We start from the raw sequence: 11,043 nt of genomic DNA, 5'->3' as shown, positions 1-11,043 counted from the left end.
CCAATTGCCTAAGATATGATACGTCGGGACCATGTAGCTCTTGATTCTTTTCTTGAGGTCAGAATGAATCCTTATTCACATCAAGTGATTGAACAACCATCGAAGTACTTAATGGATGTGCTCCATCCATGTAAAATCATTTCAATACCTTTTCTATGTAGGTAGATTGATGAACGAAAATTCCATTTGCCAAATGTTCAATTTGCAAACCGAGACATAATTTTGTCTTTCCGAGATCTTTCATCTCGAATTCCTTCTTTAAATAATCAATTGCCTTTTGGAGTTCTATAGGAGTTCCAATAAGGTTTATGTCATCAACATATACGGCAAGTACAATAAATTCTGATGTTATTTTCTTTATAAAAATACATGGGCAAATGGCATCATTTATATAACCTTCCTTTAATAAATAGTACTCACTAAGATGATTATACCACATTTGTCCTGATTGTTTTAGACCATACAAAGATCTTTGCAATTTGATTGAAAACGTTTTCCGGGACTTTGAATTATATGCGTTATGCATTTTAAATCCCTCGAAAATTTTCATGTATATCTCATTATCAAGTGAGCCATAAAGGTAGGCGGTAACCACATCCATTAAATGCATGTCAAGCTTTTCATGGACAATAAAACTAATGAGATAACATAACATTATAGCATCCATAACGGGTGAATATGTCTCTTCATAATTGACAACATGCCTTTGTGAAAATCCTTGTGCAACAAGGCGTGCTTTATATCTTTGTACCTCATTTTTCTCATTCCTCTTGCGTACAAAGACCCATTTATAGCCGACAGGCTTAACACCATTAGGTGTTTGGAGTACAAGCCCAAAAACGTCACGTTTTGCAAGTGATTTCAACTCTGACTGGATTGCTTCTTGCCATTTTGGCCAATCAAGTCTTTGTCGACATTTTCCAACAGATTGAGGTTCAAGATCCTCACTATCTTGCATAATGCTAGATGCAACATTATACGCAAAGACATAATCCACCACTATATCCAATCGATTCAAATATGTCTTAACATCGATTGGATTTATTGATAGTTCCTTATTTTCTTGAGTCTCAGGCTCAATGATTTCTTCATGAATCTCAGGATTGGTTAAATCGTGGATTTCTTCATGAGTCTCTTTCATAGTTCCATCTTGATCATTTGATTTCCTTTTTCTAGGATTTCAATCCTTAGAACCCAATGGTCTGCCACGTTTTAGGCGTGCTTTTGACTCATTAGCTATAACACTAGAAGATTGTCCAACAGGGACATCAATGCGGATTGGAACATTCTCTGCAGGGATATGTGATCTTGTTATCCTTTTCAGATTCGCAAATGCGTCTGGCATTTGATCTGCTATTCTCTGCAAATGAATAATCTTTTGTACCTCTTTTTCACAAATAGAGGCACGTGGATCAAGATGAGACAATGATGGATTTTTCCACAAAATTTCCTGTTTGGTTTCACCAATTTCTCCCCCTAATTTTGGGAAAAGTGTCTCATCTAATCGACAGTCTGCAAATCAAGCAGTGAGCGAATCCCCCATTAATGTTTCGAGGTAGCGAATAATGGAGGGCAATTTAAACCCAAAATATATTCCTAACCTTCTTGGGGGACCCATTTTGGTGCGATATGGCGGTGCTACAAGCACATATACTGCGCATCCAAAAATTTTTAAATGGGATATATTAGGTTCATGACCCAAAACTAATTGCAATGAGGAATATTTATGATAATTTGTCAATCTGAGACGAATTAGCATTGCTGCATGCAAAATGGCATGACCCTAAACAGAAGTGGGTAACCTCATTTTTACGAGTAACGATCTTGCTATCAATTGCAGACCTTTAATCAAAGACTCTGCAAGGCCATTTTGAGTGTGAACATGAGCTACAAGATGTTTCACTTTTATCCCAATTGATAAGCAATAATCATTAAATGCTTGGGATGAAAACTTAGCAGCATTATCAAGTCTAATAGACTTAATTGGATTATCGGGGAATTGCGCTCGTAATAGAATTATTTGTGACCATCTAGAAGATGCATCTATTAAGATCATAAAATATCTAAACAACCCACTAGGTGGGTGAATAGGTCCACAAATGTCCCCTTGTATACGTTCCAAAAACGCAGGGGACTCAATCCCAACCTTTGTTGGTGATGGTCTAATAATTAACTTGCCTTGATAACAAGAAGTGCAAGAAAATTCATTATTTAAAAGAATCTTTAAATTCTTTAATGGATGCCCATTTGAGTTTTCTATAATTTGTCTCATCATAATTGATCCAGGATTTCCCAATCGATCATGCCAAAGTATAAAAGTATTGGAATCAGTAAACCTTTTGGTTTACAATAGAATGTGCCTCAATTGCACTAATTCTTGTCCAATACAGGCCACAAGATAAAGATGAAAACTTTTTAATAACCCTTTTCTGACCAGAACATTTTTGGTAACGATGAGATATTCAAGATTATTCTCATCTATTGTCTCAATATGATATCCATTTCGGTGGATATCTTTAAAACTCAACAAGTTCCTCTTGGACTTGGAGGAGAACATTGCATTATCTATAATAAGTATCGTTCCCCTAGGCAGAGTTATAGTAGCTCTTCCAGAGCCTTCAATTAGAGTATTACTACCAGAAATTGTAGTAATTATTTTCATAGAAAAGGAAAAGGAATAAAGTCAAATCAATGATTCAACCATGACCTTTTAGTGCAATTCGAGCAAACTCTGATTAAAATACAAATAATTACGTAGCTAAAAATAATGCAATTATTCTTTACACTAAATGCCTTAATTGTCTTGCACAGTAAGGAAACACATAGGAAATTATCCCTGTCACACCTCCTTTTTCTACCCCGAAAGGGCATATAAGGAGTTTTTCCAATTAAAGTGATAATAATCAAAACGGGATTATTTTATTAGATCAGAGTCGCCACTTGGGATAATTTATGGTACCAAGTCACCGGTTTAAAATCTCGAATCGAGGAAGTTTGACTTTGTTTTACAGTCCGCGAAACACAAAAATCCGGGTAAGGAATTCTGTTAACCCGGGAGAAGGTGTTAGGCATTCTCGGGTTCCGTGGTTTAGCACGGTCGCTTTAATCATACTTGGCTTAATTAAATTATCTAATTACTTATTTAAGAACCTATGTGCATTTACCTCTTTTAATTAGGAAATTATCTTAAAACAGGTCACGCGTACGTATACCAATTTGTTTGGCGCGTCAAAAATCATGTCACGCGTACGTGTCCACAATTAATAACGCTTAATTATTATTAAGAAAGTTTAGTCGAAGTTGCGCAAACGCATGCTCCGATTTTGTTTTTAAGATCATAATTCGAACGTGTACACAACCACGATGGTATATTAAACGTGCCTAAAGCAAGCTACACATATTCATGTTTTAAACTAAGTTTGGGAATTATAAAGGGCTACCAATTGTGAGTTTGCGTTGGAAGATAAATTAGGCCTTTAAATATTTTGGAAGAACTAGGCCAGCAGTAGGCCCAATATTGTCTAAAGATCTTTAAGAGAAAAATAAAAATTGGGCTCGAAATTGAGCCCAGAAACAAGGACAAAAGGCAAGAGGCCTCAGCGGCTTTGATTGGGCTAATAACAGGCCCAACTTCTCGAAGATAAGTCCTCAGTATTAAAAACTATTTCTTATATATTAACAAATCATAATGGGTAAATTTGTTGAAGGTAATCAGGCAGACATGTTGGATCTAATTATTCTAGGACAAATTGGGCCAGTAGAGAGCCCATTAAACCATTCGAGCATAAGCTTTTAACGAGTAGCAACACTGGCACTGTTTGGGCCCCGAAATTGAGCCCAAGAAATGAGAAGAGGGTCCAGAAATCACACCAGAGGTGATTTTAACCAGGCTACCCATCTGGGCCAACGCCCGGCCCAGTTGCTACTAAGGCCTACTGACCCTCTTGAATACACTTAACAACAATTGCACAAATCCTGAAAATTAAGATTGCCGACTAACCATATTAGAGATTTTAGCTAATTAACAATATTAGTAATACAATACCAACTTAAATTACCTTAATCTACTAACTAATCACATAAAACCAGTCACGTAACTCTTTCCACTATAAATGCAATTCTAAGCTAAGATCTGAATCATGATCTGGCAGTTAAACCATTGAATTTCTCTTAAACAAAGGGTGAACTTGGACGTCAAAGTCCAAAGGGGACACCATGACCAGCATGGCATCTCACACCCTTTAGAACATAAACGAGAAAAGAGCTATCAATAACATCCATCACCCTGGACTTTGAACAACACCACAGAAGCTAAACTATTTTTGAGTACTCAAACATGAGGACCCTTAGCCAGATCACAAACTATCATAGTAAATCCAGGATTCTAAAACAAAGCTAAATACAAGATTACAAAACAGTGGAAAGAATTGAAAGGAAACATATAGGAAAAAGCTGGAACATGAAATTTGAACATAATTCATATTACAATCACATCTTTAATGAACATGAACGTGATTTCATTAAAAACATTCTGCATATATTAATAGCATGCTTGCAATTCCCATGGTCACCCAAACTTTAAGAGGTACCTGGTTATAGAACACAAAATAAGGTGAGGGAGCTGAAAACAACAGGAGTCAACAAACAGAAATGAAATCAGCAACCAGAAACAACAATACACAGCCTCAAACTCAATCCATATCTCGACTTAGAAGACCAGAAATATCCCAGAAATTTTGTTCTAACTTTTGCGAAAATCAGAAGAGGGAGTAGCTACCAGTGAAAATAATAGAGCTGAACTTTTTTGGGGTATTTTTAGGGTCTAAAAATCTCTGAGTCTAAAATGAGTGAAGAGAGACTCTATTAATAGGCATCCAAAATGCCATGTGCTAAAAAAGAATCACAGAATTATTCCCTTCAGCCACAAAGGCATCTTTTAACAAACTTGGACAGCTGGTTGTCTCTCATTGGCTTAAGCATTTTGTGCTAACCAAATGAGGCCAGCTGCCCCTATTCTAGAACCTTCCAACATGGTCTTATCCTATTTCATGCTTACCAACCCTTCAAACAAACCCCTTAAGTTTCCCTTTTGTTCAATTAGTCCCCTAAAAATTTCCACTGATTTACAAATTAGGGTAAACACAAATGAGCAGTCCAACGAAAATCAAACAGCAAAAACTAGACAATGTGATTGAATTCTGCAGATCTGAACACTAAAAATAAACCTAAAATGACCCAATTTCATGATGAATCTTTGATTTTAACAATCAGAAATCTAATTCAAACGGCTAATGACAAACTAACCTAAACCAGAACAAAACACTACATAACAGATTGAATCTAAGAGACTAGCATGGGACATTCAAATCAAACAGGTAACAATAACACAAAATAGCCTAAATAACCTAAAGCATGCAACTAAACGAAAAAGAATAAGAAGAGCAACAGCAAGAAAAGGAAAACAACCTAAGGAATCTATCCTAAACAATTTTAATTAAAGTTACTGCTTAATCAACAAAACAAGAGAAGACAGAGATGAAATAAACCCTAACAACATATTTTTTTATTTTCTTTTAGAATAAAATAAAGAAATAAGGCAAAGGGTAATACCTAGTTAGACAAGGGAAGAACGGAACAGACTTCGCGTTCGGCTTCAAAACAGCTTAAAATCGACCACAAATGGTTGTTCTTATCAAGAACAAACGTTTGGGTGAATTTCAAAACTAATCGAACAGACATGAACGACGAGGAATGACATGCATGACCCAGTGCTCTTGGGACTTCTTAGATCCAAAATTTAAGGAGTTGTAGGGGGTTTTGACCAGAAATATTTGGTGATTTGTGGTGAGGAGGAGAAGGGGATTGTAGGGTGTGAGTTTGGCGGTGTTTGGAGGATTTAAGGTTTGGGTGTGTATTCCAGATCTAAAATTGACGGAATTGGGCGGTGATTTTGGGAAAATTGATAGTGGGATTGTATTTGGGAGGGGCTCAGGATTATGGGATATTAATTGGAGGTTGTTTGGTGAAGCTCCGCCGCCGTGAGGCGATTTCCGGGCGGCGGAGCGAGGCGGAGCCGGCGTGGGGTATCAGGGCGTCTAGAGTTTGGTTTAGAGAGACGGAGACGGCAGTGAAGGGGGGAGGTCTCTAGGGTTTCAGAGAGTTCGGACATTTTTATATAAAAAAGCGATCAGTTCCCAGCCGTTGGATCTGGAACGATCAAAGGCTGGGATTAAAACCCAAGAAAACGGCGTCGTTTTGTGACTAAGGGGATTGGACCGGGTATATTTGGGTATTGGGCCTGGGTTTGGACGGATTTGGGTACAGATTTGGCCCAATTTCAATACCAAATCAAACCTTTTTCCAATTTCTTTTCTCTTTGTTTTCTCTTTTCTTTAATTAATAAAAATTCTAAATTAAATCCTAAATTAATCTATTTTGCAAAAGTAAACTAATTATCTAATTATAATATTTACGAAAATTAGCTAATCCTAAATTAAAGAAGAGAAAACTACTAATTTAACATTAGAGGCTAAAATGTAAAATGAATGATATTTTTTGTGATTTTTATTTTAATAATAATTAATTAACCAAATTAATCCTAAAATACGATCACACAACCCAATATACAATGCATGGAATTTTGATATTTTCGGGGTATTTTCTATGCTTTAATGCATGCAAAAATGCAAACACTTGAACAAATATTCCTAAAAAAATCTACAGAATTAAAATGACCTGCAAAAATCTATTGTGAGATTCTGTAGGAGTATTTTGGGTCGGGCAAAAATCACGTGCTCACAATCCCTAAAAAAAATATTCAATGACTTAATCAATTTAAAACTTCCATATACACTACAAGAAATTAGGTTTTTTGTGGCGACCTTCAGTAGCGACCACTTCAGTTGCCGCTATTGGTATGGTTTTAGCGGCGACTCAAAAATATCGCCACAAATAGTGAAAGCTTTAGCAGCGACAACTCTAGCCGTTACAAAAAGGAAATTTTTAGTGGCAACTTTATTAAAGTTGCTTCTAATTTGCATTAATTCTTTAATTCCTCCTAAAATAAAAATTTTATTTGTAGCGGCCAATCAAAAGTTTCCACAAAAGGTCTATTGAGGCGATTGAGACGTCTCTAATTCTTTCATCGTAAAATTAGACAACAATAATTTTAAGTAAATGCTTCCTGCCTTTTTTTATTTTTCTCATTTACCCAAATCGTTCATCTCTTTCTGCCAAAACCCTAGAACTCTGATGGCGATTTAAAACCCTCCATTTTCCCAAATCCCTTCACCACCTTCTCCTGAAATTCTTATTGGTTTCCATGAGAGCCATTAAGATCCCACCTTCTGTCTATGTAGCTCGAATCGTGGATGTTGAAGAAGATTTCGAGTTGAGAGATGGAATAGAAGATGGAAGCAATCTATTTGTCTTTGGAGAGAACTTACGTGTCTTCAGTGCGCCTAGAACTTAGGTATTTTCCTCATTTCCTCTGAGGTTCGCAACTTGGAGATTTTCTTTTTGGTATTTTACTTTCTAGTTTATTTCTCAACGTTCTTACTTATTTATACCTGTATTAATTCGAATTTTTAGAGTGTGTTAAGAAACTTTTGTTGCTGAAACTTGATATTTAATACTGTATATTTTGTTTGGATTTTTTTCTCAAATCTGGTAAAATTGTATTAGTGAACAGAGAAGTTGGATTTCTTTGAAGATTCTTGGAAACTTCTGCTCTTGAGTTTTAGGTTAATGTCAATTTTAGTTTTTGATTTGGATGAGCACATGGAATTTGATATGAAATTGGGATGATGACAGATCTAGTGATGGGTCTGTATGTTATTGCCCAATTAGTATAATTTATGGATGCCCAAAATGTTTTGGATTTATTGCCGGTTTGGTATCTCAAGTCTATGTTCATTGTGGTGATTTTCATTATGGGTAGAATGCTAATTTCACCGTCAATCGTATATTGCTGCTCTTATAGAAAGAGTCTTTCTGTTGATTGTATAGATGTCACAAGTTTTTGTTAAGATTCATTGATGTTGTTTCATAAGATTTGTAGTTATTTATTTTCTTCTATAATCTATGATTGGGCCTTTGGTTCTGCTTCTATTTATTATAGGGGTGTTCAAATTTTGGATATAGTTGTTTTATTGCTTGATCATTTATACTAAATTGCCATAGGCTTTACAAAGTTAATTACCTTTTTTATCTTATTATTTCATTATATTTACTGTCTTTCCTTAGGGAGACGGGAGTATAAGTGGAGCTTCTAAGATTCACTATTGGTATTACCTTTAGGATGCCACACAAAAGGAAATTGATTCACTGGTTACACTAGTACATTTAACATGATTCGCTGGGATGTCAATGCCTAATGAATCATTTTCAGTGAGTACTCAATGAATGAAAAACATGTTGTCAAGAATTTCATATTTGTTCTTCTTTAGATTAAAGTTGGAGCTGTACTAGATATAATATCTATAATAAAAGTATTATGGGGCAGTAACTCTCACTATTAGAATGCAACACTAATAAATTGCCCTTATAATCATAGAAGAGCAGTGAAAATTTGGCTTACATTATAAATTCTTTTTTCAGAAATCTACAATGGTGTTCTTTTGTTTGGGTGTTTCATCAAAGCTAATCTTCGTTTTGATTCATAACTCCATTTGAGTTCTGATTATGTCCATAAATACCATGGCTTAGGAAAATCATATTCCATTTAAGAGATACAATTTGTATAGGAAAAAATCTTATTCCTTTTAGCTAATATGTATTTTGGTTCTTTTCCATTTAAGAGACTGTACAAATGCGGTTTATGGTTGTTCCTAAAGATTCTATTTGTATTGGAAAATCTGATTTCAGTTTTTTTACCCATGACTTAGAAACTATGCTTTAGTAAAACACCATGAATCAGTAGCTAATTTGATAGAAAACTAAATTATGTTGTTTTCTCTACTATACCATGCACGAACATGTGTATAACTTGGAATAATATTATCATAATAATTCTACGGACATTACTCGTCTGAAGGACGCATAAGGCCGAGCTATGTTTTTTTAATCCAATCTAGAACATGATTTGGTCTGCTCTTCTTCGCTACTATTAAAATATGCCTCTAGGAATTTATTTAGGATATGACAAATTAAGTGACCTGAAGGGATTTTCCTTTTTTTTTGTACTATTTTTGACGTGTTGTTTGGAGTCTATCCCCATGCATACATAAAACTCATCACCAGTAGGTGTTCTATCCTATATTTAGGTGCAGAGCTAAATAAAAAGGTACTTACTGAATGATGATTAAAACGAGGAGTACATCTTCTTCTTCTTTTTTTTTTTTTTAAGTCAGGTCTTCAAGAAATATGATTAGCTTCCTGTTATGCCTTAATATGTCATAAACTTGAGTAGTAGTATAAATCTGGAAACATGTTCTATGAGTAAAACTGCAATCTTCATGGGTCTGTTTTCATCTAAACTCTATTAAACATGTTCTTAGTTAGGATGGCATGTGTGTGTTAATATCTGAACTTTCATCTTAAAGTTTCTTTGGTAAACTGGTTACTGCTTGTTAGTGAAAATTATAGGTCTTAATAAGACACTTTTTGCATAATATGTATGTTATTTTCAAGTCTTTACAACTAGAGTTAACACATTGAGAATTTATATCCATTGATTTCTGATATGTCGTTTAAAAAAAATCATATTGCAATTTTGAATAGTCTATTTTATTGACTTAAATGTAGTCGAAATACAACTTCAAATGTTGTAGTTGATTCCGAAAAGCTTGATTTTGTACTACTTTATATATGTGAAGTACCTGATGGTCATCTTTGGTTTGTTTTCTTGCTGAATTTGGACAATGTGAGGAATTAAGACACCTACACTTTAAAAAATAGGTAATTTTACGTAACGTGTTTGTTTTTGCCTCATAATAGAAATGTCTGGTATTTTGTCTCCGCTTCACCTTCTATGTGCCGGAAATATTCCTCACTCTCTAAGTTTTTCTTTTGACGGTTAAATGTTGATAAAAGTCCTTTCCAAAGAATATTTATAAATTAGGTATACACTAGTAGTGAAAACGACATCTTTGTATTGACGATTCTATATGTTGTTACCTCTTTTGAATCCGTCCCTTTACTAGCTTAATTTGGTTAGTTGTTAGCTTTACTGGAACTCTTCCTTGGGTCAATTGATGGTTCATATAAATAAGGAGCAATAAATATGATAGATAAGATTAGTTTGCCATAACATTTTTAAGAGGAATTAACTTATTCCACTTGGTCGGTTCTGGTAGTTAAAGAAAAACCTGGCACTAAGACTTGAATGCTGGGTTGATGAATGGGTGAATAAACCTGGCACTCTCTGTTTCACTTTTAGAGTTGCTCTTAAGAGTTAGTATACATTTCCAGTGCCTCTGGATCTACTTCTAGCGGTTAATGTATTTGATATTGGTAGCTTTTCCTATATAGCCTTTTTGATATCAAACTTTCTTTTCGTTATAGCTTATATAAATAGTTAAATCAAGTGTGATCACCCTTTTTGCTATTATCTTTAAATTATGAGATTGTCAAAGTAATTATGTGTAATTTTTCCTTAATAACAGGGCAAGGTTTCTTAAACGTGCACAAGCGGCATTGACCAAGGAGGAGATTGAAAGGCACTTAATATTCTACTTTTTCTTTTTTATCGTATGTATATGCGTACAATGATAATGAACAATGAAGTATTGTGTAGTATATATTTAACTAACTTTGTACTCATGAAAGTAGTTATAATATTTGACTTTGAGATATGGTTTTATTGGTTGTTGAATAATTTTGGATGCTTTATATATTGATAGCAATTTGGTAGAAATGTGTTTGAATTTTGGCCATTGTAGTTGTTGGGAAAATAGATTTTTAGTGGCGACATAACTTTGTCACAAAAGCAATTAGTATTTATGGCAATCAAGGTTGCCACTAAATTTCAAGATATTGTAGCGATGAGAGTTGCCACTGAAACTATAGAAGTTTTAGTGGCGACTGTAGTCGCTACTACTTGTA

The 11,043-nt window shown here is 34.7% G+C and overlaps 1 long non-coding RNA gene across 1 annotated transcript; it reads left to right on the top strand.

Moving 5' to 3' along the window:
- Positions 1 to 7,113: 7,113 nt before the first annotated feature.
- Positions 7,114 to 10,809, top strand: LOC109218041. The gene is made up of 2 exons (XR_002066710.1): positions 7,114 to 7,471; positions 10,605 to 10,809. It is a non-coding gene; the product is annotated as an uncharacterized LOC109218041 (long non-coding RNA).
- Positions 10,810 to 11,043: the final 234 nt, after the last annotated feature.

Source organism: Nicotiana attenuata, unplaced genomic scaffold, assembly GCF_001879085.1.
Source record: "Nicotiana attenuata strain UT unplaced genomic scaffold, NIATTr2, whole genome shotgun sequence".
In the NCBI taxonomy this organism is placed as follows: domain Eukaryota; kingdom Viridiplantae; phylum Streptophyta; class Magnoliopsida; order Solanales; family Solanaceae; genus Nicotiana; species Nicotiana attenuata.
This window is presented reverse-complemented; position numbering and strand designations above follow the sequence as displayed.